Consider the following 18,127-nt stretch of genomic DNA (forward strand, 5'->3'; position numbering starts at 1 on the left):
CTTTCCCTATATCCTGCTTCCTAACCCCACTTGACCAAATGGACAAGAAGATGTGTGAGGAAAATGGTAATTTTTCCTATGCCTGTACCAAACATGAAATATTTTCAATCCCTCTAATCCAAGCTCTTTTAGTCCGAGGTTTCCAATCCCCAGTCCCACCCAGTAAACAAACAGCATGACCACCCCAGCGTGGGCCACGTCCTGGGGTTAAGATATTCCACCGAGAATCCCTTCGCTCTTCTTAGCTGATATTCATGGCCACCATTCTTGTGCTTTGAATACCAAACAAAGGAGACAGAGCTGGCTTAGCGGCTGCACAAGTGAGGGGAGGGATGGTCCGGAGAAGCATTCACCCTGCAATTTGTATTTAGGAAATAAATATTCCAGACCCTTGCCAGGAAGCTGTGTTTTCTCCTTTGTTATGAAGCAGTAGGGTTAATTATGAAACAAGTCTAATTTCTAGAAAGACTGCAGAAGACAGACTGTCTGCCTGAGTCTGTGTCCAAATCCTTGTAACCCTGCTCCCTTTGGCTTGGAGACCTGGAGGCGGGTCGTGCCGTCTGATGGAGGGGCTCCGGGTGGGACCACCGCCCAGAACTTTCCTCACCCCAGCACTGCCCTATTGTAACTTCACACTCTGGATCTAGGTGTCATGTTCACACCCCCCTCCTCCGCCCAATGAAATACAGCTCAAAGGGGTATTTAAGGAGAAAGTGATCAGGATATAGGGGAGAGCTGCAGGGCAGAGGGCAGTGTTTCCAAGAGAGGGGAGACTGATTCCAGAGAAGAGAAAGTGGAAATCAAAGGTGCATCTGATCACCGCACCATGTCACTGGGACGGCCTGGGACCCACACCTGCTAAGCAGGTCTCCCAGCATGAACGGTTTGGTAGGTGGGACTTAGTTCCAAACAGCTTTTTTTTTTTCTGTGCAAGTCAGGCATCAAAGTTAGTGGGGGCTACAGAGAAGTGATGACACTGAAGTCTGTTACTACACATCCTACATGCCATGCTCTGAGCACTTCCAATATTCCAGGCTCACTTTCATCCTCCTGATAACAGAGGAGGAGATGTGATTACCATCCCTTTTTGCATATGCTGGAACTGAGGTGCAGAGAGGGCAGGTCAATGCCAGGTAGCCTGACCTGGTCTGTCCCCTAATCACGCATGCACGGGGCTGCAGGAACTCCTGGACTCAGGCCTAACAGGGACGTTCCGCACCCTGACCCCTGGGCTGGGCGTTTGGAGTTTCTGAGAACGTTTATCACCCAGACTTGGACAACACTCACGACAGAGGGCGTGTAATGGAATTAGAATGGGGCAGATCACAAGTTGCCCGTGGGTTGTCTGGAAGACCTCCTGCTCCCTGAGCGTCAGGCAACGTGTAACCAAGACAAGACTCAGGACTCCAGATGACAAGTCACCTTCCCAAACTCCATCCAAAGTGACTGCTTTTCTGGCAGCCTCAAGCACAGTTGGCTAGCTGGATATAAGTTAGTGCAACCTTTTTGAGGCATTAACCACTAAAGTCTAAATGGGCGTATCCTTTTACTTTGTAAGTCTATTTCTGTGTGTGCTCGTTCCATAGAAAAACATACAGTTTTGCAAAGACCCGTTCAGGGATGGTCATTGTGGCTTTATCTGAAATAGCAAAGTTCCAAACACCAGAAACAAACACCTTCTAAGGAGGACCATTGGAATAAACGATCTTTTATATGCTAAATGTCTACTAAAAGCAAAACGATGCATCTGAATAACCTAGAATGGAAAATTACCCTAGGTATTTTATGAAATGAATAAAGAACTCTATAGGCAGAAATATCCCCCTTTTATAAAATAATTGTTTTATGAAATAATCATCACACAGGGATATGGTGGAAAACATTATGGGAACAAATACTTTAATCAGCTCAGAGTGGTGACCTCTGGGAGCTCAGAGAGCGTACCTGCTATCTACGTTATGTTGACCTATGTTCTTTAAATCTTTATTTCTTAATCAATATGTGTATTTTAACAGAAAAGAAGATATTCAAAATTTATTGTGTTTCTCAGAAAATCCTCAGGGATGACCCACCGTCACCTAGCAACCGTGTTTTATAACATCTGCAAGTGAGGTCATCCAAGCTACTCCCTCATCAAAATTTTTTTATGACTCAAGAGGTGATTATGTCTGTTACCATTTCTTCTCATGCCTGTTCCTTCCCCTACTGCTCTGATGTCTGAAATTACTTTAAAAGATTTAATCCTCAGTATTCAGAGATTCCATATTTGTGAATGGGCCAACTAGTTAAAATTTATTTCTTTCCTCTCTGGTCTCTGTTCCTTCTAAGGAAAATCCAGCCTCTTCATAAAAATCCCATCTGTTAGCTCCCACTCTGGCTCCGTTTCAGGCTGTGACAGATTAGGTTGAGAGGTGGGAACGCCTAGAGGGGATGCTGTGAGATGCTGTCTTCATCCTCCATCAAAGTGGGACTTGTAACTCTGGCTGCTGGGAGGGCCCCACTGGAGGCCACAGTGGGCCAGAGTGCCTCAGATCAAGCCCTGCTCATATCCCGTGACTAGTGGTTCTGGGTGGCCCCAAGCTGGACCATCTCTGACATCCAGGATGACCTTAAAAATCCCTCCCAACTACAGGGCTGCACCTGGCTTTGCCTATCTTCATATCCTTCAGTTATTTTTTCCTTCCCCCCACTCTTTGCAAAATATTTCACACTTAAATCCCTTGAGGATAATGAAGAAACTGAGTGGAAGTGGCTTTTTCCCACGTCTTGGAATTAGTCATACGCAATGAATTTCTGGCAGTGTCCTCCCCACTGTACTGTCTTTTGGAAAGACAGTAACTCCCCTGAGCTAGGACATTTCCAACAAGAGTGGAACATCCCTTTGTTGGGTATTTGGATCTCACAGCCTCTACTTCATTTGGCAGAAAGTACATTTGGCTTAATGACTTCCTTGGGTCTTTCGCCTCCGATTTTTCTAGAAATTTCTCCACTTGCCTGGCATGGAAATAGAAGAAAAATGCACACACCCCACTCTACAGGTAAAGGACCTGGGCTAGAATCGGCCCAAAGCAGTAGCTCTCATGCTTTTTCCTTCCTTCCTGACATTATATTTTCTTAAAATCTTGTTTTTTGTGGTTTTTTTTTGCGCTACGCGGGCCTCTCACTGTTGTGGCGTCTCCCGTTGCGGAGCACAGGCTCCGGACGCGCAGGCTCAGTGGCCATGGCTCACGGGCCCAGCTGTTCCGCGGCACGTGGGATCTTCCCGGACCGGGGCACGAGCCCGTGTCCCCTGCATCGGCAGGCGGACTCTCAACCACTGTGCCACCAGGGAAGCCCCTACTTTCTTAAAATCTTGATTCAATAATTGAATAGTTTTCTTTCATTTCCCCCATCTAGTAGCTTTCATTATTTTCTGGCTCTAATAATTTTTAAATGACTTTTTTTCATATCTTGGGATAAACTTATAATAGCTTAACATTTTATCTTGGAATTTTTTTTTTAATCTTGGAATTTTTAACATTTTGAAATAATGTCTAAGTTTACATTTCACTAAATTTCAAAATCAATTATTTTCCTACTGAATAAATTTTCCATAACAACATATACAATTTTTATAATGCATTCATGTAATACTTTATAGATTCTTAATAATAAACAGATATTAATTGCTACATGATTCATGTTGTAATGAAGGTAATTCAATTTAAACTGGGCACCCAGCAATTTCATCTTGGTACTTTAAAAGGCAACAGATGTTATGAATGTCAATAAAAATATTACATATTGCACTATGCCTTTCACAATAAGGATTATTTTTTAATTTTACATGTGAAGGTCCTCACCCATGAGTTCATTACTCACAGAATTCTTATTTAGAAGTACAGGTTATTTTAGGTGCTAGATTGTCGCTATCATTTGATTATCCTAATTCCTTAAGGTACAAAGAAGAGTTACTTTACTTCCATTGTCAAAATTGTTGTAATATTCTAATTTTGTTAGATCATGACTTCTTAATTGGCATCTGCTGGAGAAGTCTAATAACAAATAGATCATTCCTGGGTGTCAACAATGTTATGACGAAAACAGAGACAAAAAAATCACTACAAGATGTCTTGTTTGGGTCACAGTCTCACATGATGCCAGGAACATGGCAGGCCCTGAATAGCACTAACAGTGTCACTGATCAAATTATGATGGAGTGTTCTTTGCTCATTTGTAAAATGTGGCGACAATTATGAGACGGGGTGACACAGAGTAAACACTCGATAAAGGTGAGTTTCTTTTTTGACTTTTCATTCAAGAGAGGAAAACCCCCTTCGAAATGTGCAAAATTGCAAAAGTTTTAAGAAGAGAGTTTTATATATAGAACAACGCTTGTTTGAGGTTTCCTAATATGTGGCTTGAAAGCCAGCCATTAATGGGCAAGATTTGGGTTTCACTCATTTCTTTTAATTGATTTAAAAACACTAGCATTTGTAATCCAAGTCTCCATTGCTGGATGAATGAATAAACAAAATATAGTGTATAAATACAATGGAATATTGTTTAGCCTTAAAAAGGAAGAAAATTTCTGATACACACTCTAAAACAGATGGAAATGATGCTGAGTGAAAGAATCCTGACATAAAAGGACAAATGCTGTATGATTCCACTTATATGAGACACCTAGAATTATCCAACTCACAGAGAGGGTGAACGCTGGTTTCCAGTAGCTGGGGTGGGTGGGGGATGGGGAGCTGGAGTTTAATGGGTACAAAGTGCCAGTTTTTCAAGATGAAACATTCTGCAGATTGGTTGCACAACCATGTCAATGTACTAACTTTACTGAACTGTGTGCTTAAAAATGGTTAAGATGGGACTTCCCTGGTGGCGCAGTGGTTAAGAACCCGCCTGCCAATGCAGGGGACATGGGTTCGAGCCCTAGTCTGGGAAGATCACACATGCTGCGGATCAACTAAGCTCGTGAGCCACAACTATTGAGCCTGCGCTCTAGAGCCCATGAGCCACAACTACAGAGCCTGTGTGCCACAACTACTGAAGCCCACACACTTAGAGCCTGTGCTCTGCAACAAGAGAAGCCACCGCAATGAGAAGCCCGTGCACCGCAACGAAGAGTAGCCACCACTCACCGCAACTAGATGAAGCCTGCGTGCAGCAATGAAGATCCAATGCAGCCAAAAAAAAAAGGTTAAGATGGTAAATTTTATGTTCTGTGTATTTTATCACAGTTTTTAAGAAAATTTTTAAGTGATCAGAAAGTTATGGAATCTGCCCAGACATTATTAAGAAAATGGGAAGGGCCACAATGCAGAGCACAATTGGAAGCAGAAACTAAACAGAAATAAAACGTGTTCTAAAAACATTCCTATTTTTTTTTTTTTTTTTTTTTGGTAAACCAAGCATTGTATGCTACTGTATGCTGGACCAGGAAGACAGGGCTTACTGCCAGGAGGTGCAATATGTGTGAATGGACCATTAGATGTGGAAGGACAATGTCGACCACCCCAATATCACCATCTGGGTGAGCTTTGAAAACAGGAGGGTTACCCTGAGGCTATGATTGGACACATATCAATAACCCTTCTGAATGCAGTCTCAGCCTAACCTTAGTGCCCCCTTGTTCCCAATGCACCATCTTAGTGTGAAATTTACAGGTCAGAGCTGGAAAAGGGCTAGAGAGTGCCCACACATGCAGTGCATTAAGGGTGAGGAGGCCAAGGTTGTGGGAGGTACACGCAGGCCCTAGCTCCCCAGCCAGGGCACTTCCTGCTGCGCCCAACCCTTCCCCTCCTCCTGTACATGCCCACAATCACACATCCTCATCTTTCCTCTGCCTGGAAAAGTTTATTTTTTAGGGACTTTTCTCAACAGTCATGGAGTTTATTGAATGAGTGGATAGATGATTTGAATTGAAGAGCTGGCACAGGTGACTCTGTTTCTCACAGGTTGGGCATAAAAATTTCATCGTTTATGGATTTCATAAATGATGGACTATAGGGAGGTTGTTTTCTCATTGCATTGTTTGAAGGATAAAAATTAGTCTAAAGGGGAAAATCCTCACGTTGTTACTGCCATTCCCACCATTCTGGGTGTTTACACTGGCCTGACTTGGGGGATGCCCCCATGTCACTTTGCTTGAGGAGAGCCCTGTTGTCTACTCTCCCAGCAAGAACAGCAGACTAGACTTCCCGGGACTGACATCCCCTGGGAGCAGCCCTCGGCCAATGATGGACAGACATTGGTGGATAAATGTCTGTCTACCTCACTCCTGGGGGGAGAGGAGGCATAACTCAGAGGCGCGTGTTCCGTGCCGTCTCCAGAGGTCCCCAGTGGAATGAGGCTGCAGTGCCCACGGTGGTTGATTTGTCTGCTAACTCTGCCTGCACTGGCTGCCTTTCCCTTCCACTCAGCTCAGGGCTTCCTGGAGCCACCTCCCAAATGAACTACTTGCCTGGAATTCTCACTCAGGACATTCTCTCCTCAATCAGATTCAGACACCCTGAGCCATCACTTTCATAGCTGCTTGTGAATTTCGCTTATTTAAAGCAAAAGCCACCAAAAATGGTGGATACATACAGATACGGTGACAGGGAAACATCTCAGCTCTCTAACTTTCCAGCTGCTTTCATTCAAATATCCAGCCCAAATCCCAGGGTTTCCTTATTTGAACTGGTTTACTCAACCCACGTATAGATACTGAAATCCCCGCCAACTCAGTTTGCATGGCAATTTCAGGTCTGTGTACACACCATAACTTAACTCTCCTGTAAAATTTCCACAGGGAAATCAACATCTGCCTGTATATTTATTTGTTTGTTTTTTGAATTCACGTGGGCTGTCTGTTTATCAGCTCTGTCTAGCTTGCATATATTTTGCACATAAGGACAAATCAGGAGACTACTCAGAATGCTTTCCCTTTAGATGCATTCTTATTTCTTAATATTTCCATGATTGGGAGGGAAGCAGAGAGGAGAAACAAAGGTGGGGGGGGAATAAATGTTATTTAAACTTTCAGCAGATATGTTCACCCTTAAAAGGAAGCTGACTATTATAAGGAGAACAGTGTGGTTTCTTTTCTGAAAAGAAGAGTGGGGCTTCCCTGGTGGCAGTGGTTGAGAGTCCGCCTGCCGATGCAGGGGACAACGGTTCGTGCCCCGGTCTGGGAAGATCCCACAGGCCGCGGAACGGCTGGGCCCGTGAGCCATGGCCGCTGAGCCTGCGCGTCTGGAGCCTGTGCTCCGCAACGGGAGAGGCCACAACAGTGAGAGGCCCGCGTACCGCCAAAAAAAAAAAAAAAAAAAAAAAAAAGAGAGAGTGAAGCATCTCCTTCATTTATTTCAAATATTAACAATGTGATGGAGTAGTGGAGAGAGGGCTCAGGTTGTATTGTACACTCAAAATAGAGTGACAAATTCCCAGGATGTCAGACTATTCAGCAGGCTCCAGCAGAAACACTCATTCCATCAGGCAAATGCCCACTGCCCCCTGTTCCAGAGTGGGTGTCAAATCCTCCAGGTTTACATTCAATAAATTCATATCGAATAGCCCCTTTGAGCTGGTCCTGTGTTAGCATAAAGAAAACAAAGATGATTAGGACATTCTATTTTGACTCAAGAAACCCACAATCTGGCAGTGAAAACAAATCTAACAGATGTACAAATAAATGTGTTCAAGTAGGATGGGATGAGCTAAAAGAAATAAAGAAATAAAAGCAGAGAAATATGTGTATTCTATGAAAGCAGCAGGGCTGAGAGGTTGAATCCACCTAGAGAAATTGAGAAAGGTTTTCTAGACCGTCTCTCCTGAGATGGGTGTTGGAGGATGAACGGCGTTGGCAAAGGAAAGAAGGCGGGAAGGGTATTTCAGGCCGAGAGAACAGCATGGGCAGAAGAGTGGTGCTCGCAGGAACGGAATGGAGATGGCTGGCAACCCACACGCCCCAGCCTCCAGCTCCTGCTCCCAGATCTACACAGAGAATCCATTACATGGTTGATAAACAAGAGTTGAGTCTCAGCGGACTTGAAATTTTGAGGAAACCTAGTAAGATGGAAGAGCCATAAACCTGGATGAAAGGGGGGATACTGCCCCAAGCAAGGGCAGAAAGAGTTGCTGTAAAACAGGGAGCAAGCTCTCTTTAGGGTTCCAAGCTCTGAGGCAGCTGGCAGAGGGGATTGAGGATGCCCTAGGGCCACCCAAGGGTGGTGGGTTGGGAGACTAAGGGCTGCCCCATCCTCGTGGCCCTGCTGTGTTGCACAGCGATGGCACCTGGGGCCACTCAGAGCCCCACCGGAGAAAAGGACGAGGCTTGAGGGGCTGCTGATGCACAGGGGAGCCCAATGCCCTCAGCCCGGGGGGCAGCTCCCACCCACAATATGGCCAGCAGGATGGTCCCAACCTCCCTCTCCAGCGGTGAATGAGGTTGGGGAGGGGGATCATTAAAACATGGGTTAACAGGGAATTTCCAGTGTGAGAAAAACACACAACCAAGAATCATCTAACGTTTACAGTAAATATGAAGTCCCCATAAAAAGACTTCCAGGTAAACATGTTGACACGACAACACTTCTGTACCATTTTAAAAACAACAACAACACCTTTCAATATTGTCTAAAAGGATGGAGATAGGGAAGGAAACTTCTGGGGACTTGGGGACTGGCATTAACCCTGGGGTGCTCTAGGCAGAGATTGGTCAGAGAGGGGAGAGCAAATGAGTGGCAAAGACTAAGTGGTGTTACCTGCGGAACACACAAGTCCCAGGTGTGCTGTGAGTGCAGAGGCTCTGCCCGCGTGCACCGGAACGAGCTGGTGAAGCGGTGTGAGCATTTGTTTTGTGGGACATGACGTGCGAAGAGCATCCGTCTTGAGAGTCAGAGTGGTTTCTGTCTCCTTTCTCACAAGAGAGACACGCAACTCAGCAGAAAGAAGCTGTAACAAAAAGCTGGTTCATTTACAAGAAGTAAAATGAAAATCCTCACAGGACAAGCGAGGAGAATGCTTCTGTGACACGAGAGTGCGCTGAGAGGGGAAAGGACCAGATAGACCTTTGAAATGAGAATCCAGTTCTACGCAGCGAGGGGGCTGAATAGAGGAATAGATGCAATAAAAACGCTGAAAAACTCACAAATCAATGAGTTACATGCAAGAATGAAGGGAGAAAGACAGACAACTAGAAGATGTAAAAGAGAGTTTAAACGTGGAAAATGGATCTAAAAGATGCAAATCCATTTCAGGAGGAGATGCAGATTAAAGTATAGATCTTGTGGAAGACACAAGACAGGTAGAGAAATAGTGCAAGAAGTTTTTCCAGAGCTTAAAAAAGACATACACATAAGACTATGTTTCAGTTTTCCGAGCATGCAACGCAAGACATGGAAACACCCACACTTTGAGTGAAACTGGAAGACACTAAAAGTGAAGACTAACTCCTAAAATCTTCTAGAGCAGAAAAACAGCCTCTCTACAGAAGGAGCCAGAAATTGAAGACGATATAGCAATTGCATTGAGTTCTAGAATTCTACACCCAACAGACACTGGCCTGTGTGAATCAATGAATCAGAGGGACAAAGCAAAAAAGAATAAGGGGAAAAATTGGTTTACTGTTGAAAAGTAACAACTCAAAACTAACAACCTACAGCAGCTCTGTCCAATAGAAATCAAATAGAAAAATAATGTGGGCCACATATATAATTTTAAATTTCCTAGTAGTCACATACAGAAAGGGCAAAAGTGTAGAATGAATTTAACAGTATATTTTGTTTAAACCAAAATATATTTAAAATATTACCACTTCAACATGTAATCAATATTAAGATATTAATGATGAATTTTACATTCTTTTGGCCTAAGTCTGAAATGTGGTGTGTATCTGACATTTACAGCACCTCTCCATCCAGACGAGGCACGTTTCCAGGCCTAGGTAGCCACAGGTGGCCAGTGGTGACCGCCCTGGTCGGCAGTTCTAGGTGACCTTGACATGGTGAGAGGCAGGTGAAGAAGGGAGGAAAATAAAGTCTTATTTGGGAGGGAAACTAATTCTAGATGTTGATAAAAATGAAATTGTAATGCATTTAATCACAGGGTACATGATTATAAAAATAATCACTGAAGAACAGAAACAAAATATATAATTTCCAAAACATTGCAAAAATATAAAACAAAGTTGATAAATCCAATCAAAGCCTGCATGCACATAGTCAATAAGCTTTAAAAAGGAAGTTGAAAATTTGGCATGAACATGTCCAAATAAACCAGTGACCACAACTAATATGAAGGGGTGAGATTTACGTGTTTAGAGGCAAGAGATGCTCAGACTGAATTTAAAAAGGGAAAAACTTCTGGCCAAGTCCTGTTTAAGATACACACACGCTTGAAACAAAAAGAAGAGAACTGTTGAAAATAAATAAACAGAAAAAAATGTGCAAAACAGATACTACCCAAAAAAGCAGGTATGCTAATGCCAGACAAACAGAATTCAAACAAAAAGCCTTAAAAAAGCAAATAATATTTCATATTGTTAAATTCATTTCATATTGAACAACCAATCAAGAAGTTGTATTTACTATTCATGAAAACTTATAGGTTCAAATAATATAAAACTATGAAGAACATAAAGAAATTTATAATTCTAAAAATATAGGTAGGAGATTTTAACACAATTCCTTGGAATTCAGCACATCAAATATGCAGAAATGGGGCTTCCCTGGTGGCGCAGTGGTTGAGAGTCCACCTGCCGATGCAGGGGACACGGGGTCGTGCCCCGGTCCGGGAAGATCCCACATGCTGCAGAGCGGCTGAGCCCGTGAGCCATGGCCGCTGAGCCTGCGCGGCTGGAACCTGAGCTCTGCAATGGGAGAGGCCACAACAGTGAGAGAGAGGCCCACGTACCACACACACACAAAAAAAATGCAGAGATAAGTAAATATCAAGGAGATTCAAATAATGCAGTTAATATATTTGATCTAAAAACTATGTACTAATCTTTCTTGCCCCAAAGCAGAAAAGGTACATTTTTTTCTTAATCAAACGAGTAATTATAAAAGTCTCCAAATGTACACAAAATAGCGACATGCCAGGCCTGCTTGGTACCCCCAACGCCAAGATGCCTGTTGCTCCAGAACAGCTCTCCACTTGGTGAGGGGGACCTTCAGGGACCAGGGCTTCCCACCCTCTGGCTTTGGGATGGATCTGCTCACGGTGAGGGTGGGGGGACCCAGCATTGGACTGAAGGTTGGCGTCTCTCCCACACACCCTGACAGTCACGCTGCCTCTTCACAGAGCTCTCCACCTCTGGGGCCTGAAAATGGGCCCCTCTTCTCTCCCCTCCAAGCCATCTCTCTTGAGCAAATGCCATCAACACTTTGCTTGTCTTGATTTATCTATTCCCAACCCTGACACCCATGGTGTTTTATTTGGGTAGAAGGGTTATTTTAAAGAACATCTCAGGCACTTTCACTCCTAAATATTTAATATACATCTATTTAATATGCATCTCAAAAATAGGAATTTTGAACCTTAATAAAAGAAGGAGATGATTGTTGAAAATAATAAAAATATTTCCTTGATAACATTGGACATCTAGACAATTTTCAAGTTTCCCTAATTATCCAAATATGCCATCTTACAGTCTGTTTGAATCAGGATTTTTTAAACCTATTAATTCTTAAGTCTCTTTTCATCTGAAATAATCCCCCTTTCTCCCATGCTGTTGTCTTGTTGAAGTCACTGGGGCTGTAGAAAGCCATATTCTGGATTTCCCTGGCTCTGTCCTCCTGGTGTCCCATAACCTGTAACCCCGCCCCCATACGGTCCTAGACTGGAGATTGAGTGCAAAGACCTCAACAAATGTATGTTACTTTTCTTTTATAAGAATGCTTCACACATTGTGCTGCGTACTTTACGTTACATCATGCTAGAACTTATATCATATCCACTTGTGAAGCTGTCATAGATCCTAATGTTGACCAGTGTGGTCAAGTGAGAGTTTATGTTTGAAAATGTGGGAGGCCTTTGTTGCTTTTATTTCTTATGTATTTTTAAGAAAAAATTCTTAACTTTTAAGAAAGTTGCATTTTACTACATCAACGTTTGAAACTATGTAATGACACATATCTCCCTAAATACAGTGAAGACAAATGACCTGCTGGGAGAAAGTATTTTCAAAATATAGAACAAACTAATTATCTAAGATATAAATAACTACAAGGAAAGAAAGAAACACAATAATGACTAACAACTAAAAACAAGGAAAAAACAACCAATAGAAAAATAAACAAAGGATGTTGACAGGATATTCATAGAAAAGGAAAAAAATGATTATCAGTAAAAGTATGAAAAGGGCTCAATTTCAGTAATAATCAGGGAGTGTATTAAAATATTAAGATACTATTTTTTTACCCTACCATATTGGTAAATTGTAATAGTTTGAGAATAATCGTTTGTTCATTTATTCAACACCAATTTTTGCTTTCCAAAACTATGCCAGGCCTAATTGTTGGCATAACTGGGAACAGATTAGGTGTCCTTTCTTTGAGAAGCTTGCATTACAGAGCAGGCAATCGTTAATAAAACAGATAAACAAATACAAGGACAACTTAATTTTGGATAATGACATCCCTGCAAATAAATAAACAGTATCATTTAGTAGACTGGGGTGGGGGGGTTAGAAGAACTATACAGGGAAGACCTCAGAGGATGAAATGTGGGTGACCAACATGTTGCTGATCATGTGAGTATCTGGAGGTGGGCTTGGTGTTGAGGTGGGTGGACAAAGCTTTTCAGAGTGAAGAGCTGAGCAAGATCCAAGGGCTGGACAAGTGCACCATTTTGGCGGAGTCAGAGGCCAGTGTGTCCAGTGCATCGTGGATGGTGGGGTGTGCACCATATACATCATGTTGGGGTTCACAAGGCCCACGCATTCAGCAGCAGCAGGAAAGAAGGGAAGTTCCAAAGGTAGGACAGAACAAGATCAGGTCAGGATCAAGACGGCCACTTTGAGAAGGTTGGATTTGATTCAAAAAGCTGTCAGAACCCTGAGATCTTTGAGAAAAGAGCGCGATTTGATTTCTTTAAGTTGATTCTGGGATTGTTTGGAGAAGGTGCTGAGGAAGAAGGAAGGAAGCAGTGAGACAATCAGGAGCTGAAGAGGAGTGAATGGCACAGGCCTTGTTTTGGAGGCAGAGCCTCAGGACTGGACAAATAGGAGAGAAAAAGGAGGAGCCGGAGATGGCTCCCAGTTTTGGCTGGAGCCTCTGGGTGGATGGGTGGTGCCATTGAGTAAAGTAAGGGAAAGGTTTGGGGGAGAGAAGGCAGAGCTCCTCGGAGGGGTTTGAACAGGACAGCAGGCTGATAGGAGCCCCTGAAGATGTGGGCAGAGGAAGTAATCAGCCTGACATTTTTAAAGGATGACGTGGAGAAGGGAGATCCTAGGGTGGGCTTGGGGGTGAGTTTAGGGGCTCCTACAACATTCAAGGGACTCAAAAGTGAGACTCAAAACTAAGGTGGAGGGAAAGGTGGAGACGAGGGGCTTCCAGAGAGATGAATAGGGTAGGACACAGAAGCCCGTGTGGGGTGGTTGGGTGGCTCGGGAATAGGATTAGGAGGGGAATAAAGTGTCCAGGAGGACTCCCAGATTTTAGACCTGAATGAAAGTATGAAAAGGATATCATCCTACGAGTAAAAACGTTAAAGACAGCAGAGAACGAATTCCCTTATTGAAGCTGTTTCTCACGTGTGGGGCCCAGGTCCCCGTGATGTCCAGGATGTGACCCAGGGCTAGTCCCACAGATGGTGAGTTGAAATAGCAAATTACATCAGTTATAGTCACAACGAGAACATAACCACCAGATAATTTCTGGATAATAAACTTTATGAACTTGTGACAGTATCCCCGCTTTGTTCCTGGAGAAACCTTGAAAAAGAAATGGGATTAATTGAGGGTGAAGTGGGGGCTGGGAAGATGAGCAGGGTAGGAGAGTTGCCTTATTTCTGTTACTAAACAAAGGATATAAAAATAAGGACAGATTTGCAAAGAGTTGTTTGAGGGTGTATAGGCTGTTAAGTATGGGGTTAGGCAAAGCTGATGGGTGGGAAAATACCAGAGGGTCACAGCCCATCCTTGGTGCTGCCTGGACCACCCAGGTGTCTCAGTCAGATCAGCCCAGTCATTTGTTAATAACATTAAATTCCACCATTTACAAAGAATATGCATTGGTGATATTCCTGCACACAGGTATTCAACCAATTATTGAATTGAATACAAGTTTATATTCATTTCCGTTCTTTTATTAGCATTACTAAAATAATATTTTTAATGGACTACTGTGTTTTGTTTATTATAATTCTTATCCAAAACTTCTATCTGGAGAACTGCTTAATTTTCTTTTACTCTAATAAGTGGATGAGTGAAATTCAGATTAACTGTCATTTCCCTCTACTAATTAATTATTCATTACCGATGGCTGAGAAATACTTTAAAAACCCATGCTTACACAATGTTGAATACCGACTTTAGAAATTATTAATTCAACAAATCCAAACAAACTTCCAATCAAGAAGACCTGAAGTGATTTCATAATGTGTCTAAATATTGACCTTTGTTCTTCAACTTTTGGGTGTTTCAACAGCAAGATAAGGAAATACCAACCAGGGATTAAAATCCCAGCCTTGTGAACATTATACATTGTGACTTGTGTAATGGCACAGACAAACATGGAAATAGTGAGCACGAGGTAACCTGCCCTGTAACTTCCTCCTCTCTCTTGCCTCTGAGCTGGAGGATGAATATTCCTACCCTCTTTGTACTCAAGAAATATTAATTGCACTATAATCTGTTTTCACTCTAATTTGTATTCTGAGTACACTGAAAATCAGATGTTACAATTCTTAGTGACAGGCCACATAACTCAGAGGGTCATAAGGTCCCAGAGAGGGGGTCGACCAGATGCCCAAACATTGCTAGCATGGCTTTCTTTTCTGCCCAGGGATGTTTAAAGGTGCTGTATTGCTTCTAGAACTTACAGTCCTGCCTTCTACACCTTATGGGTATGAGAGTATTATACACCAGTGCCTCTCCATGTTTTTATTCTACGATCAGATATACCAGAATTACCAGAATTGCTCATTTGTTTTCTGTAGGACTTTCTGGCTCCTAAAATAAGCTGCTGTTTCTTTTTCTTCCAATATTTAGAGTTATAGGTTATAGCATTTCCCAAATGTGTATTGCTTGTTTTAACCCAGAATTTCATGTGACTGGTACACATTATTTTCTCTAATGCCTGACATCCTGGGAAGCACATTTTCACCAACATGAATGAGCTCCAAATAAAGAATAGCCACGTCTTTATTAAGCACGGCTGACTCAAGACAAAGGTCATAATTTTACTCATTTTGCTTTCTAAAATGTAAGAATCATTAGTCAATTGATCCATCAATACATAAACACGATCAAATTTCTTTCAAAGGTTTCCCTGCAAGTGCACTGATGTTGAAGGCTGAATCTATCTCTTGAAACAAGGTGAGAACAGAAAAAGGGGAATCATTTTTTAAAGAAAGGAAATAAGTGGACAGAAGCAGTCCAGCTTTGTCAAAGTACACTTCCTGTCGCAGTATTAAAGATATATATTAGAAAGGGCAAGTTAACAGGAATAAGCATATTAAAAATAAGTCATCCAGAATAATGCCAATTTTTGAGCAACCGTATCCAACTCTCACTTTAAAGATAAGGGAACTGAGAAGAACAAACAAAACCAGCAAGTGGCATCCCTGGGACTGGAACCCAAGTGTCTTAATTTCTAGCCCAGTGTTCTTCCCATGCAAAGATAGAAAGACTTTGGTATCAAGATAAATCAGTGAACCTGACTGAACAGCCTCAAGGGCAAGGAGGGGAATGGGTGACTCTCAGGTTCATGGGGTTTTGCCAAGAGGAATGGAAGGGAGGCTGATGTTCCCTGAGCTGAACCAAGAGTGCACCACGAGGCAGTGGATGTCCTGAAGGGCAACCAAGTCTCCATGAGGTCACCAGGCTTGCAGACTATTCTGTCATTTTTTTCAAATAATTGGGCTGTTTAACCACGCACGCTGTTTCTCATTCCTTCGTCAGTACCTGACTATATATTTACTTTGGCAAAAAGATTTATTCCCCACTGGGAACTATATCAGGTACATTTTAGACTCCAAATTCCAAGGGCAGGTAGATCATTTATATAGATTTGCATCTAGGTGTTCCTCACTTATTGCTATAGGGAGAGTCAGGAAATGCACACTCCTTGTCATACACAACTTTAGTTGTAGTTTTAGAACTGTTTCAATGCCAGTGGAGGGAATCAAAAGGATTTTGGGGTAAAAATGATGATTAAGTCAAAGAAAGTTCTTTGATTGTATATAATGAGAAGTGTGATAATATGTACCTCCAGGCAACATGTATGAACCATGTAAAAGCTGAAAAGAGAAGTCACAGAAGAACTAGGGATCAAACAGAGCTTGATTTGTACCAGATCAGGACACCATGCTGCCCACCCACCTAGACCCTTACCCATCCAACAAATGCCTGTCCACTCCCAACTGCCCGTCCCTGCATCTCTCTGCTTGAGGACTTTGGTTGCTGGAGTCTGCTTCTCCTGAAGGCACTTCTGGCTGGAATTTCTGGGACACTGACAGCCCTGGAGAAACCCTTGACCAGTCACTGAGAAAGTTGGTGTGTCAACGTCCCCACCTCCCACCTCTCGGTCGGGGTGACTCTGAGACAGGTTTTCTACACTGGTGCCTAGAGGTCCCAGCAGGATGAAGATCCTGTTGTCTCCAGCAGGAACTGGCCCTTTGCTCTCTGACTTCCTGTCTCATTTCCCCCACTCCTTGACCAGTGTTTCCTGGGACCACCCCCTAAATAAACTACTTGCGCCTAAAACCTTGATTTTGGTCTGCTTTTAAGGGAGCCCAAATCAGACAGCATGATTTGACCCCCATGTCTCTTGGGATTAGTTCCGAGTGGGGTTGGTAGCAAGGGCTGGGGTGGGCCATGATGGCCAGAGTTCTTGCCCGGTGCCCTCTCGCTAATGAGTTTTCTGACTTGCAGTTGGGTGAACGCGACCCACTTCTGCATCCCTTCCAACTCAGCACATCTGCTGCCAGGAGCAGGGAGCATTGGGGTAAACATGACATTTTCCTCATGCTCAGTAAGACAGGAAGTTCATTAAATTTGGTATAAACCTTTGCCTTTAAAGTGCCAGTTGGTGATTTATTTTCTCCTTCTGTTTAGATTTTTTTAGAGTGTAGGTGCCAACCTCTGGAATCCAATCCAAAACCCCAAGTGAAGTCCTGTTGATAAATCAACAAAAGCCCTGTTTGCACAATGCAAGTCAAATGCAAATCCCTCATCCTCTCGAGGGAGCCTAATGATCACTTTTCAATGTTATAAAAGGTGCCATGTAAAAGCATCTTCCTAATTCTCACCTTGGCCTCTAAAAAACGTCCTACGGCTGCCTTTCTTCAAAGAAAATCCACAGATAAATAAAACCTCTAAAGCAACACCAGGGCGGCAAACACATCTGAGGGGAAAGAAAATTGCATCAGGATGCAGCTGGTGGGCCCAGTCCTATAGCGCTGCTGAGACGTTGCTAACTTCTACTTGTTATCAGCTGAGGCTCGGGCATGCGACTGAATCCATCTGACTTTCTATTTCCTCATCTTGGGATGGCTGAAAGGATTAAATGCATTCACTTGTTTGTTCTTCCAACCAAGAATACTTATTGAGCATCTATTCTGTGCCAGAATTGGGTTAGGCTTGGGGATATACAAGTCGACCAAACAATTACGGCCAATGGAAAGAAGGTCAGGAACGATGAAGCAGCAAAAACAAAGAGACGAAGGAAAAAAAGGAGGTTGATGGTGTTGGCAAGAGCCAAACCACACCAAACCTCAAAGCCAGTGATCAGGATTTTGGTCTTTGTGCGGAGAGTGATTGGAAACCATTAAAGGGCATTGGACGAGGGAATGAGTGGCATGAGAATAAATTAGGGGGCAAGAAGAGGATGGATGAGATGAGAATAATAACGTAAAACATCTAGACCAGGATCTGGCCCAGCACCGGATTCAGCAGATGCTGGTTCTTGCCCCTCCTCTTTGTCTCTTTCCC

The sequence above is a fragment of the Lipotes vexillifer genome, unplaced genomic scaffold, assembly GCF_000442215.2.
Source record: "Lipotes vexillifer unplaced genomic scaffold, Lipotes_vexillifer_v1.1 scaffold365, whole genome shotgun sequence".
NCBI lineage: Eukaryota > Metazoa > Chordata > Mammalia > Artiodactyla > Lipotidae > Lipotes > Lipotes vexillifer.